This window comes from Rhinoderma darwinii, chromosome 1 (assembly GCF_050947455.1).
Source record: "Rhinoderma darwinii isolate aRhiDar2 chromosome 1, aRhiDar2.hap1, whole genome shotgun sequence".
Classification (NCBI taxonomy): Eukaryota; Metazoa; Chordata; class Amphibia; order Anura; family Rhinodermatidae; genus Rhinoderma; species Rhinoderma darwinii.
The window spans coordinates 468,085,330-468,098,609 of NC_134687.1; the positions used below are offsets into that span (position 1 = coordinate 468,085,330).

At 40.2% G+C, this 13,280-nt stretch overlaps 1 protein-coding gene across 1 annotated transcript in view; it reads left to right on the forward strand.

Moving 5' to 3' along the window:
* The window catches only part of LOC142657885 (transmembrane protein 132D-like), an 863,822-nt gene that overhangs the window by 305,187 nt on the left and 545,355 nt on the right, over positions 1 to 13,280 (forward strand). The window lies entirely within an intron of this gene.

The window sequence follows — 13,280 nt, forward strand, 5'->3', positions numbered from 1 at the left end:
TACTACTTATTTCTTTGAGGAACCCACGTATTGATTTCAGTGATAATACTTATGGGTAAGGCATAACAATATCCACTGTTTATCGCTGTTTGGGTATAACACTATCTCTTTATATTACTAGGTACTTCTCCTTTTTGAAACATCTCACTGTTTATCCCCTTATTCCCATGGTATTATCTGTGTTCAGAGGGATAATGTCATCTAAGGGTATGTGCACACGATGAGAGGCTTTTACGTCTGAAAAGACAGACTGTTTTCAGGAGAAAACAGCTGCCTCGTTTCAGACGTAAATGCTCCTCCTCACATTTTGCAAGGCTTCTCTGACAGCCGTAAATTTTGAGCAGTTCTTCATTGAGTTCAATGAAGAACGGCTCAAATTACGTCTGAAAGAAGTGTCCTGCACATAATGTATATAAGTGTCCTGCACTTCTTTTGCCGAGGCTGTATTTTTACGCGTTGTCGTTTGACAGCTGTCAAACGACCACGCGTAAATGACAGGTCGTCTGCACAGTACGTCGGCAAACCCATTCAAATGAATTGGCAGATGTTTGCCGACGTATTGTAGCCCTATTTTCAGACGTAAAACGAGGCATAATACGCCTCGTTTACGTCTGAACATAGGTTGTGTGAACCCAGCCTAAGGGTATGTGCACACGAGAACTGGCTTTTACGTCTGAAAAGACAGACTGTTTTCAGGAGAAAACAGCTGCGTCGTTTCAGACGTAAAAGCTCCTCCTCGCATTATGCGAGGCGTCTTTGACGGCCGAACATTTGAGCTGCTCTTCATTGAATTCAATGAAAAACAGCTCAAATTACGTTTCAAAGAAGTGTCCAGCCTTACAGTTAAACCAGTCCCATATAGTTGCCATTTACTTTACTTGTATATATCTCTAGATCTAATTTTACAAGTATCTGACATTGTAAGAAACAGATACCCAACCGTCTAGGTGTGTGTACATTTTTTTATATGGAGTTCTCATTGTGCTTTTAATATGTTATAATGCTATTCAATAATTTTTTTCTAGTTTGACATAAAGATAGTAATTGACTCCTTTTTCGTGCTCTTGATATATATATATATTCAGATGAGCTGACTATTGGTAATTTGTGGCAGGACAGAATATAAGTTGTGACCAGTCCTAATTTACAAATGCTTTTGGTAGTACTTTCTCATTACTTTTGTCCATAGTAGTAATTGAATGAGCTACATTTTATGTTAGAGAAATATCTGCAATATAAGTTTTACTGTTTAGAAGTCTCATTTTATGTTTCCATTACAGCAATATAATTCTGATCATGGCAGTTGGCTTTTAACTTGCGTAGTCTGCTAAAATAGTGTGCTGTGATAATGTTACACTTTCATACTAAGAATATAGAAAATTGACTGTGTCCTTCTTAAATTATCCCAGCATGGTAAATGTCCTAAGAAGCTTCCAAACTGAATAGCATTATTTTGTTTACCAGACCTTTCTCTTCAGAATGCAAGTAAGATTTTAGGGTTACACGATTTGATCAGCTGAGAGTCTGAAAATGACTTTACTTCCGCTTATTATTGAATCATGGACTAAAATTAGAAAAATTCAGCCCTAGCAAAACATGATCGTTCTATGCGCAGGGCCTCCTCATTCCTACTCAACAGCGCTGGGTGAATTAAATATTTGCTGTGACTATGGACCCCTCATCTGGCTGGCTTTGCCTAAAACTTTTATTTGTGTAAGTTGCCTAAGCTACAGTTAAAATTATTTATACCCCTATGTTACTCACGGTCAATCGAGTGACAATAATAGTTTTATTATTTAATAGAGTACCTGGATAGATGACTTGTGCTGGATAATCAGAAGCTGGCGTGTGCCAGACGATCGGAAGCTGGCATGTGCTGGACAATAGGACTTGTCTTGGATACAGGACACGAATACTAAAGTCGTCTTGGACACTGGACTTGGCATCGGACACTGGATATAGAATACGGGATACAGGATAATGCTTGGGAACCTTTGCAGACCAACACAGGGTTAGATATGGGCATGGTTCTTCTTAAAGTGCTGGGATTGGTCAGGGACAAAGTTCCTGGAGCGCGCTTGCCCTTTAAGACTGGTGACGAGTGTGCTCGCGCACCCTACAGCATCAGCAGGAGGAGAGAGCAGTGTACGCCGGCGTCTCTGAGTAAGGAGACGCCGGCCAGGTTTCAGCGTCCTGCGGCTGCCGGCAAGTTGGAACTGGCGGCGGTCAGCGACCATGGGCATTACAGGTAGAAAGAGAAATATTTTTTTTTTAAATACATGTGTTGAATAGATATCCGTTTTATATATATATATATATATATATATATATATATATATATATATATATTTTCATTGCTTAAGATATGTAAGCAGATAGCAATGTACACTTTCTGTAATATTTATAATCGTTTGGGTTTATTCACAAGTGCAGTCAAATTGAATTTTTTTTTGCTGTATCTTCATAAAGTCGTGCTAAATGCTGGGGTGTCATGCCCATGGCCGCGGGTCGTCAGGCTGACTCACCTCCTGACGGCCGCAGCCATGGGTCTGTGAGCGCTGACCCCCATCTCCTCCTCACGAGACACCAGCGCTCACTTATGCTTCTCTCGGCCGGGTCCCGTAGGGTGCGCACGCACTCTCGTGCCCGCTCTTAAAGGGCCAGCACACGTACCTGAATTAATGTGCCAAATTAGCCCATGAGCACCCTGTACTATAAGAAGGGCCAAGCCCCTTCCTGCCTTGCTTGAGCTTTGTTGTCATTACCCTAGTTTGTCTCTGCAAATGGTCTCCTAGTGTCTTCCAGTTCCCAGTGTTTCCCGTTCCTGTAACCTGTATCCCACGCTATCCTGGTCAAGTATCGTATTGAGTTGGAATCGTGCTGTGTACCACGCCTGTCCTGTTACACCACGTCCCTTCCGAGCCTGCCTCGCTACTGTCTGAAGTTACCACAGGCACACCTGTACGAACTATAGACTTTGACCTGTGTCCCTGTTGGCCAGCTGCCATACCGTTAAGGCGGTACGTGGGTTCACGTACCCAACGTGACATGGGGTATTGTGAAAACTTGAAAAAACGAGATGTGACCTCACCGTGTATGTTAACCATAAGTTTACTATAAACTACTTCTAGTGATCCGTACTACGAATCAAACAGTTCCTGAATATGACGCTGTACCTCCTGATTTTACACAGAGATATGGCTCACCTGCAAGCTGTGTGTGTATGTGTGTATATATATATATACAGTGCCCACCAAAAGTTTCAGAACACCCTCATAACTTTTGAACAGCTCGAGGTAGGGGGTGGAAATTTGATGGGATTTAATGGGGCCATAAAATCTACCAGTTAATGCCAAAAAAAAACACACCCCCACACCCTTGGGTGCATGCAAAATCTTAAATGGCACGGGGGGGGGGGTCGAGTGGGGGCTCATTTGAAAGCTCTTTTCAATACAAAAATGATCCTGCAAACTATTTTGAGATAGGATTTTTCGCTGAGATATTTAACTTTAAAGTTATCATCTTCATTATTGGCTACCGCCGGTGTTGGCATTACCCAAAATGTAACGCGTGGGTAAAATCCTAAATGTGTGTGTGTGTGAGCTTGGGAATGTCACATCAAGGTGACTTTAAATAATGTATTATTACAATCGGCCTTGGCGATACAAAATTGACCTTGTCCACGATTGTAACATGATAGGACAATAGAAATGTATAAAAATGAAAATTACTCTCCGAATTAGCGCTCTCTGAAATTCACAAGCGACTACCGAAATGTGTACACATGAAATCATGTTACAATCGAAGACAAGGTCTATTTTGTATCGCCGAGGCTGATTGTAATACGTAATTTAAAGTCACCTTGATGGGACATTCCCAAGCTCACACACACGCACATACACCCACACACATTTAGGATTTTACCCATGCGGTGCATTTTGGGTAATGCTAACACCGGCGGTAGCCGATAATGAAGATGATAACTTTAACGTTAAATATCTCAGCGACAAAAAAATCCTATCTCAAAATCATTTGCAGCATCGTTTTTGTATTGAAAAGAGCTTTCCAATGAGTCCCCACTCGACCCCCCCGTGCCATTTAAGATTATTCTGCCCCCAGCCAAACCCCACCGCCTCAAAGGGAGTGGGGTGTTTTTTTTGGGCGTTAACTGGTAGATTTTATGACCCAATTAAATTCCACCAAATTTCAACCCTCTACCTCGAGCCGTTCAAAAGTTATGAGGGTTTTCCGGAACTTTTGTGTGAGACCACCTGCCATGACAAGATGACCTCTATAAGGTGAGAACCTTACCTGCACATACACGCACATACACCCGGAACCGGGACTAAGCCTACAGATACTTGGGGATGGTAGGAACCAGCATTAAACAAATTAAAATCACTCATGATTTTTTTTTTTTTTTCTTAAACTGTCATAAATATATTTATCTCTAATTTTTACCAAAAGCTGTTTTGTGGCTCATTGGTAGTGTTTCTGCTTCTTATTCAGCAGGTCTGGTGTTTGATACCTGTCAGAGACCTGATAAAAGAAAAGGCACCAATGCGCCTTGCCCCGTTCAGTGGACCCCAGCATCTGTCTGACCTTGCCAGGTGATGGCCCTGTAAGGCCCGTGCACACGGCTGCACCTGTGTGTACGGTCTGTGATTACGGTGCAGACTGTCACCTGGATATTCGGCCTGTCCTCACATTAAAAAGTATAGAAGCACGGTCCGTAAATGCAAAAAATAGGGCGTCTTATTTCTTGCTGGTCTTTTGTGTGGCCCGGACACTTACCCGTAAATATACGGGAAGGTGTCCGTGACCCATAGAAATGAATGGATCAGTATTTTTATCCACAATAATGGATCGTAATAGTACGTCGCTGGTCACTTATTCCAGCGTACCTTCGACGTACTATTACGGCGCAGGAATAAACTGTCACTATGTGAAATCACATAGTGACAGAACAGCGGCGGCAGCTGTCATTGACAGCTATCCGTCTCTGCTACCGGCCTGGGGACCAATTAGCAGTCCCCAATGCCGGCGATTGCTGTGATTGGTCAGTCTCTGAAGACTGACCAATCACAGCCGTCTGTGACGTCGTCTGCAGGAGAAAGCTCCTGTCACTTTCTCTGATCTCCTCACTTCTGTGAGATACGTGAGGAGATCAGAGAAAGCGGTGTAAAAAAACAAAACACTATTTTTATTAACCCCTTCCCGAAAATGGGCGTATAGTAACGCCCTGAGGATGAAGCGGGCACAGGAGCTGTGCTCGCTCCATCTTCATCAGATGTCGGCTGTAATATACAGCCGACATCCCACTGCAACTACAGCGATCACTGTCCTCTCCGATCGCTGTAGTTTAACCCCTTAAATGCCGCTGTCAATAGCGACAGCGGCATTTAAGTGATTGATACAGAGGGAGGGGGCTCCCTCTGCACCCAATTGCCCCCCCCCCCCCCGCGAAAAATCGCGGGGTTCTGATGGTTGCAATGGCAACCAGGAAGCCTAGCAACGGCTTCCTGGTTGCCAGGTACGGGAGCCTATTAGGTCCTACCCAAGGCAGGACGTAATAGGCTCAACTGTCAGTTGTAAAGTGACAGTTACAATACACTGCACTACATCAGTACATACAGAAGTAGTGCAGTGTATTGTGCAGGGGATCAGAAGATCAGATCTTCCAGTCCCCTAGTATGTGTAAAATAAAAAGTAAAAAAAAAGTTTTAGATAAATAAATAAATACAAGTTTACCGTAATAAAAACAATAATCGCCTTGTTTCCCTGATCAAGCCCTTTATAATTAGAAAAAAAATGAAAAAAAAGACAAAAACTAGACATAATAGGTATCGCCGCGTTCGTATCGGCCTGACCTAAAAAAATATCATATTATTTATCCCGCACGGTGAACACCGTAAAAAAAATACCATAAAAAACAATGGCAGAATTTCCTTTTTTGGTCACGTTTCCAAAAAAATGGAATAAAAAGTGATCAAAAAGTCGCATGTACCCAAACTTGGTACCAATAAAAACGACAGTGTGTCACGCAAAAAATGTATGTACTCCGCACAGATTACATATGCCCCACATTATAAACTGAAACACCAGTAAAACACTAAACAAAACTACTACCAAGCAAAATCTGCGCTCCAAAAGCCAAATGGCGCTCCTTCTGGGCCTGGCAGTGTGCCCAAACAGCGGTTTATGACCACATATGGGGTATTACCGTACTCTGGAGAACCGCTTAACAATTTATGGGGCGTATGTCTCCAGTGGTACAAGCTGGGCCCAACGCATTGGGCACTGAAATAGCATATATGTGGAAAATGGCAATTTTCAATCTGCAACATCCACTGTGCACTAATTTCTGCAAAACCTTTGGGGGTCAAAATGCTCACTACACTTCTAGATGAATTCCTTGAGGGGTGTCGTTTCCTAAATGGGGTCACTTCTCGGGAGTTTTCACTGTACTGGTACCTCAGCGCAATGCAACATGGCGTCAAAAATAAATTTTGTAAAATCTCCACTCCAAAAACGAAATTGCACTTTTTCCGTTTAGACCCTTGCCGTATGTCCAAATAGCCGTTTACAACCACATATGGGGTATTTCCGTAATCAGGAGAAATTGTGTAACACATTTTGGGGTGTCTTTTCTCCTGTATTCCTTGTGGAAATGAAAAATTCTGAGCTAAATCTACAGGTTATTGGAAAAAAAAAATGTTTTCATTTTCACGGACCAATTCTAATAAAATCTATAAAACACCTGAGGGCTCAAAATGCTCACTACACCTCTAATTTAATTCTTTCAGGGGTATAGTCTCCAAATTGGGATCACATCTGGGGAATTTCTACTGTACTGGTACTTCAGGGACTCTGCAAATGCGACATGGCCCCCAGAAACCAATTCAGCAAAATCTGAGCTGCAAAATCCAAATGGTGCTCCGTCCATTCTGAGCCCTGCCGTGGGTCCAAACAGCAGTTTATTACCACATAATGGGGTATTTCCGTAATCAGGAGAAATTGCTTTACAAATGTTGGGGTGCTTTTTCTCCTTTATTCCTTATAAAAATTTGAAAATTCTGTGTTTTTTCCCAAAAAAAGTCTCTTTTCATCTTCACAGACTAATTCCAATAAATTCAGCAAAAAACCTGTGGGGTCAAAATGATAACTATACCACTAGAAAAATTCCTTGAGGGGTATAGTTTCCAAAATGGGGTCACTTTTGGGGGGATTCCACTGTTTAGATCCCTCCAGGGCGTTGCAAACGTGACACGGCACTGAAAACCATTCCAGTAAAATCAGAGCTCCAAAATCCAAATGGGGGTCCTTCCCTTCTGAGCCCTGCTGTGGGTCCAAACAGCAGTTTATTACCACATATGGGGTATTTCCGTAATCGCGAGAAATTGCTTTACAAATGTTGGGGTGCTTTCTCTCCTTTATTTCTTGCAAAAATTAGAAATTTTTACGTTTTTCCAGAAAAAAAGTAGATTTTAATTTTCACAGACTAACTCCAGAAAATATAGCAAAATACCTGTGGTGTCAAAATGCTAACTATACCCCTAGATAAATTCCCTGAGGGGTGTAGTTTAAAAAATGGTGGTCACTTTTGGGGGTTTCCACTGTTTTGGCACCACAAGACCTCTTCAAACCTGACATGGTGCCTAAAATATATTCAAAAAAAAGGAGGCCCCAAAATCCAAGAGGTGCTCCTTTGCTTCTGAGGCCTGTGTTTCAGTCCATTAGCGCACTAGGGCCACATGTGGGATATTTCTAAAAACTGCAGAATCTGGGCAATAAATATTGAGTTGCGTTTCTCAGGTAAAACCTTCTGTGGTACAGAAGAAAATGTATTACATATGAATTTTGTAAAAAAAAATGAAATTTGAAAATTTCAGCTCTACTTTCCTTCAATTCCTGTAAAACGCCTAAAGGGTTGAAACACTTTCTGAATGCTGTTTTGGATACTTTGAGGGGTGCAGTTTTCAAAATGGGGTGTTTTATGGGGGTTTCTAATATATAGGGCACTCAAAACCACTTCAGAACTGAACTCGTCCCTGAAAAAATCGCTTTTTGAAATTTTCTTAAAAATATGAGAAACTGTTGCTAAAGTTCTAAGCCTTGTAACGTCCTAGAAAAATAAAAGGATATTCAAAAAACGATGCAAACATAAAGTAGACATATGGGAGATGTTAATTGGTAACTATTTTGTGTGGTATTACCATCTGTTTTACAAGCAGATGCATTAAAAGTTGGAAAAATCATAATTTCTTCATATTTTCGCTAAATGTTGGTGTTTTTCACAAATAAGCAATGAATTTATCGACCAAATTTTTGCACTAAACTAAAGTACAATATGTCACGAGAAAACAATCTCAGAATCAATTGGATAGGTAAAAGTATTCCAGAGTTATTACCACATAAAGTGATACATGTCAGATTTGAAAAAATGGGTCTGGTCCTCAAGGCCAAAATGAGCTGGGTACTCAAGGGGTTAAAGTGCTCTGACAGAGTGCCTTACCAAAATATTCACCCACCTTTATTTTTTTTTCTGTCTTGTTGCGTTACAACATTGAACTAAAATGTTTTTTGGGGGGGTTTGTACTATTTGATTTACACACCATAACTAACACTTTGAAGGTGCAAAATATTTTATACTGTGACACAAACAATAATTAAGACCAAAAAAACAGAACTTTAATGTGCATAAGCATGTGGAGACGTATTTTGCTGCAATTACAGATGCAAGTCCCTTGGTGTATGTCTCTATTAGACACATCTAGACACTGGGATATTTCACCATTCTTTTAGGAAAAACTGTTCCAACTCCTTCACGTTAGATGGGTTTGGTTGGTGTACAGCAATCTTTAAGTCATGCCACGCATTCTCAATTGGATTAAGGCCTGGACTGTGACTCTGCAATTACAAGACAAGACATATAAATGTAGCTTTAGCAGTATTTTTGAGGGTCATTGTCCTGCTACAAAGTTAACCTCCGTCCCAGTCTCCAAACTCTGGCAGACTGAAACAGGTTTTTCTCAAGAATTGCTGCCATCCATCTTTCCTTCAAACCTGACCAGTTTTCCAGTCACAGCCCATGAAAAGCATTCCTACAATGTGATGCTGCCACCACCATGCTTCACTGCATTTCCCATGATGGCCAAAAAGTTCCAGAGAACCTTCTTCCTTGTGTTTGGGGAGTCTGCAACATGCTGTTTGGCAAACTCACTACATGTTTTCTTATGTTTTTCATTAGGCAGTTTTTTTTTCTGGCCAGTCTTTCATAAAGCCCCACGCTTTTGAATGTACAGCTTATACTGATCCTATGGACAGATGCTTGCATCTCCGCTGTGGACCTTTGGAGCTCCTTCTGTATTATCATTGATGTCTTTAGTGAATCTCTGATTAATGCCCTACTTGCCCGATCTGAGTTTTTCTTTTGTGGGCGGCCTTCTCTTGCCAGATTTGTAGTCTTGCCATATTCTTTCCATTTTGTTATAATGGATTTATTGGCGCTCTGTGGGATGTTCAGTGTGGGATATTTTTTTTTATAACCCAACCCTGATCTATACTTCTCCACAACTTTGTCTCTGACCTGTTTGGAGAGCTCCTTGGTCTTCATGTTGCTTGCTTAGTGATTTGCAGACCCCGGGGCCTTTCAGAGCAGGTATATTTATTGTGGCACCTTATTTAGGGCTTTCATAGCAAAGGGGGTGAATACATATGCACACACAACTTTTCAGTTTTTAGGTTTTTTTTTTTGTTTTTTTTTTTATCCCTTGGTGACAGTTAATTTTAAATTTTTCATTTTCGTTTTTTCCCCGCCTCCCAAAAGCCATGACTTTTTTTTTTTTTTCGTCGACATAGCCGTATGGCTTGTTTTTTTTCTGGAACAAGTTATAGTATTTCATGGCACACATTAATGGGGTGAAATGGGCAAAAAACAGCGATTGTGACATTTTTTATTGGGGTTTAATTTGTACGGTGTTCATTGTGTGGTAAAACCGACATGTTCACTTTCTATGGGTTGATACGATTATGGCAATATCAAATTGATATGCTTTTCTTTATGCTTTACCACTTTTATATATAAAAAAAACTATTCGTTTAAAAATATTGGTTTTGTGTCACCACATTCTGAGAGCCATATTTTTTTTATTTTTTCCTTCGATTGAGCGATGAGGGATTTTTTGCGAGGCGAGCTGTAGTTTTTATTGGTACCATTTCGTGGGTACATGCAACTTTTTGACCACTTTTTATTCAATTTATTTTTGGGGAGCTAAGGTGATTAACCCCTTCAGGAGACAGCCTGTTTTGGCCTTCAAGACACATCCGATTTTTTTCAAATCTGACGTGTTACTTTATATAGTAATAACTCCGGAATGCTTTTACCTATCCAAGCGATTCTGAGATTGTTTTCTCATGACATGTTGTACTTTATGTTAGTGAAAAAATTTGGTCGATAAATTTGGTATTTATTTCTAAAAAAAACACCAAAATTTAGAGAAAATTTGCAAACATTTTCATTTTTCTAAATTTAAACGTATCTGCTTGTAAAACAGATAGTAATACCACACAAAATAGTTACTAATTAACATTTACCATATGTCTGCACCCCTCAAGGTATTCGAATCAGCATTCATAAAGTGTTTTAACCCTTTAGGCGTTTCTCAGGAATTAAAGCAATGTAGAGGTGACATTTTATTTTATTTTTTTTGCCGAAATTCATTTCTAATAAAAAAAATTTTTTAACACAGAAGGTTTTACCAGAGAAATGCAACTCAATATTTTATTGCCCAGATTATGCAGTTTTTAGAAATATCCCACATGTGGTCCTAGTGCGCTAGTGGACTGAAACACCGGCCTCAGAAGAAAAGAAGCACCTAGTGGATTTTGGGCCTCCTTTTTTTAGTATATAAAACAGTGGAAACACCCCAAAAGTTACCCATTTTGGAAACTACACCTCTCAAGGAATTTATCTAGGGGTTTAGTTAGCATTTTTACCACACAGATTTTTTGCAGAATTTAGTGAAATTAGACCGTGAAAATGAAAATCTACTTTTTTCTGAAAAAACATAAACATTTTTAATTTTTAGAAGGAATAAAGGAAAAAAAGAACCACAACATTTGTGAAGAATGTTCTCCTGATTGCGGCAATACCCCATATGTGGTAATAAACTGCTGAATGGACCCAAGGCAGCGCTCAGAAGGAAATGAGCGCCATTTGGATTTTGGGGCATGGATTTTGCTAGATTGCTTTTCGGTGCCATGTCGCATTTGCAATGCCCTGGAGGGACCAAAACCGTGGAAACCCCATTTTGGAAACGAAACAAAAAGTTGTATTACATTTTGTTTTGAGAGCTATGGTGATAAAAAAAACCTGTGATTTTTTTTTGGCGGCTTCAATTATTTAAGTTTTATATGGTGTTCACCGTGCGAGTTAAATAATGGTATATTGTAATAGTTCGGCCTTTTACGCATGTAGCGATACCAATTTTGTTTATTTTTTTTACATTACTTTAGTAGAAAAATGGGAAAAGGTTTTTTTTTTAACTTTAATTTTTTTTTTCTCACTACTAAAAACTTTAATTCTTCTACACATTTTATTAGTCCCCTTAGGGGACTTGAACCAGCGATCATTGGATCGCTGGTACAATATACTGCAATACTGATGTATTGCAGTATATTGTTGTTCTTAGGCTGGATTTACAGGAGCGAGTGCGTTTTGCGCGCGCAAAAGGTACTTAACAGCTCCGTGTGTCATCACCATATGATGCGTGGCTGCGTGATTTTTGTGCAGCCGCCATCATTATGACACTCTGTTTGTATGTTTGTAAACAGAAAAGCACGTGGTGCTTTTCTGTTTTCATTCATACTTTTTACTGCTCTTGCAGTGCTTCCTTGTGCTGTGCGTGATTTTCACGCACCCATTGACTTCAATGGGTACGTGATGCGCGAGAAACACACAAAGAACGGACATGTCGTTAGTTTTACGCAGCGGACACCCAAAATCACTGACTGTCTGCACGGTCCCATAGGCTAACATAGGTCCGTGCGAGGGGCGTGAAAGCCATGCGCGTTGCACGGACGTACATCACGTTCGTCTAAATAAGCCCTTACAGGCTTCTGTAACCGCATGATCGCTGTTCCTGTCTGCTAGTCCCGGTTGTCAGCTGTAATACACAGCTGACACCCGCAGCGTATGGAGTGGGCTCAGCACATGAGCCCGCCCCATACATCAAACCCTGCACCATGACGTGCAATTAAGTCATAGTGCGCCAAGGGGTTAATGCACAGCGGAGGGTTCAAAGTGAATATTGCAATTTTCCACTGATTTGCCATTTTAGTTCATAATATGTTGTGCCCAGTTTGTGCCACTGAAGAGAAATACCTCATAAAACGTTCAGCGGTTTCTCACGGGTTTGGCGATGCCATATATGTGGGCACAAACTGCTGTTTGGGTACGCTGCAGGGGTCAGAAGGGAGGGAGCTCCATTTTGCTATTGGAGCGCAGATTTTGCTTGGTAATAGTTCTGTTTGGGGTTTTACTGGTGTTTCAGTTTATAATGTGGGGGGTATATGTAATATGTGCAGAGAACATCAGGGCATAATAAGAGGGTATATTAATGCGGTAAATAAATAATAATTCATAGATGTGTGGCCGGTGTCGCACTGATAAATGGTGCCCGATCTTATCCACTTTTTGAACCCTCTGCACATTTTGCATCGCCATATTCCGAGAGCCAGAACTTCTTTATTTTTTCTCCACCAGAGCTGTGTGAGGGCTTATATGTTGCAGGACAATCTGTACTTTTAATTGGTACCATTTTGGGGTATATGTGTTTTGTTTTTTTTAATCACTTTTTATAAAAAAATATTGCAAGCCGGGTGACCAAAAACAAGCAATTCTGACAATGTTTTTTAGTTTATTTTTTGTTGCGGCATTCACCGTCGTCTATAAATGACAACTTTACTTTATTTGCAGGTCGATACGATTACGGCGATACCATATGTATATAGGTTTCTTTATGTTTTGCAGCGTTTGCGTTCTAAAATCACTTTTTTATATACCAGATATACCACGTACTTTTTTTTAACGTGTTCATTTTTTTTCCTATAATAAATCTTATTATAGGAAAAAATGAATTTTTTGTTTATATAACTTAACTTTTATTTGAACTTTTTTTTTTTTTTTTAAAACCTTTTTATTACCTTTTTTTACTTGTTCCACTAGGGGACATTTAGACTTGCAGCTTTGATCGCTGCTAGAGTACATTACACTACTT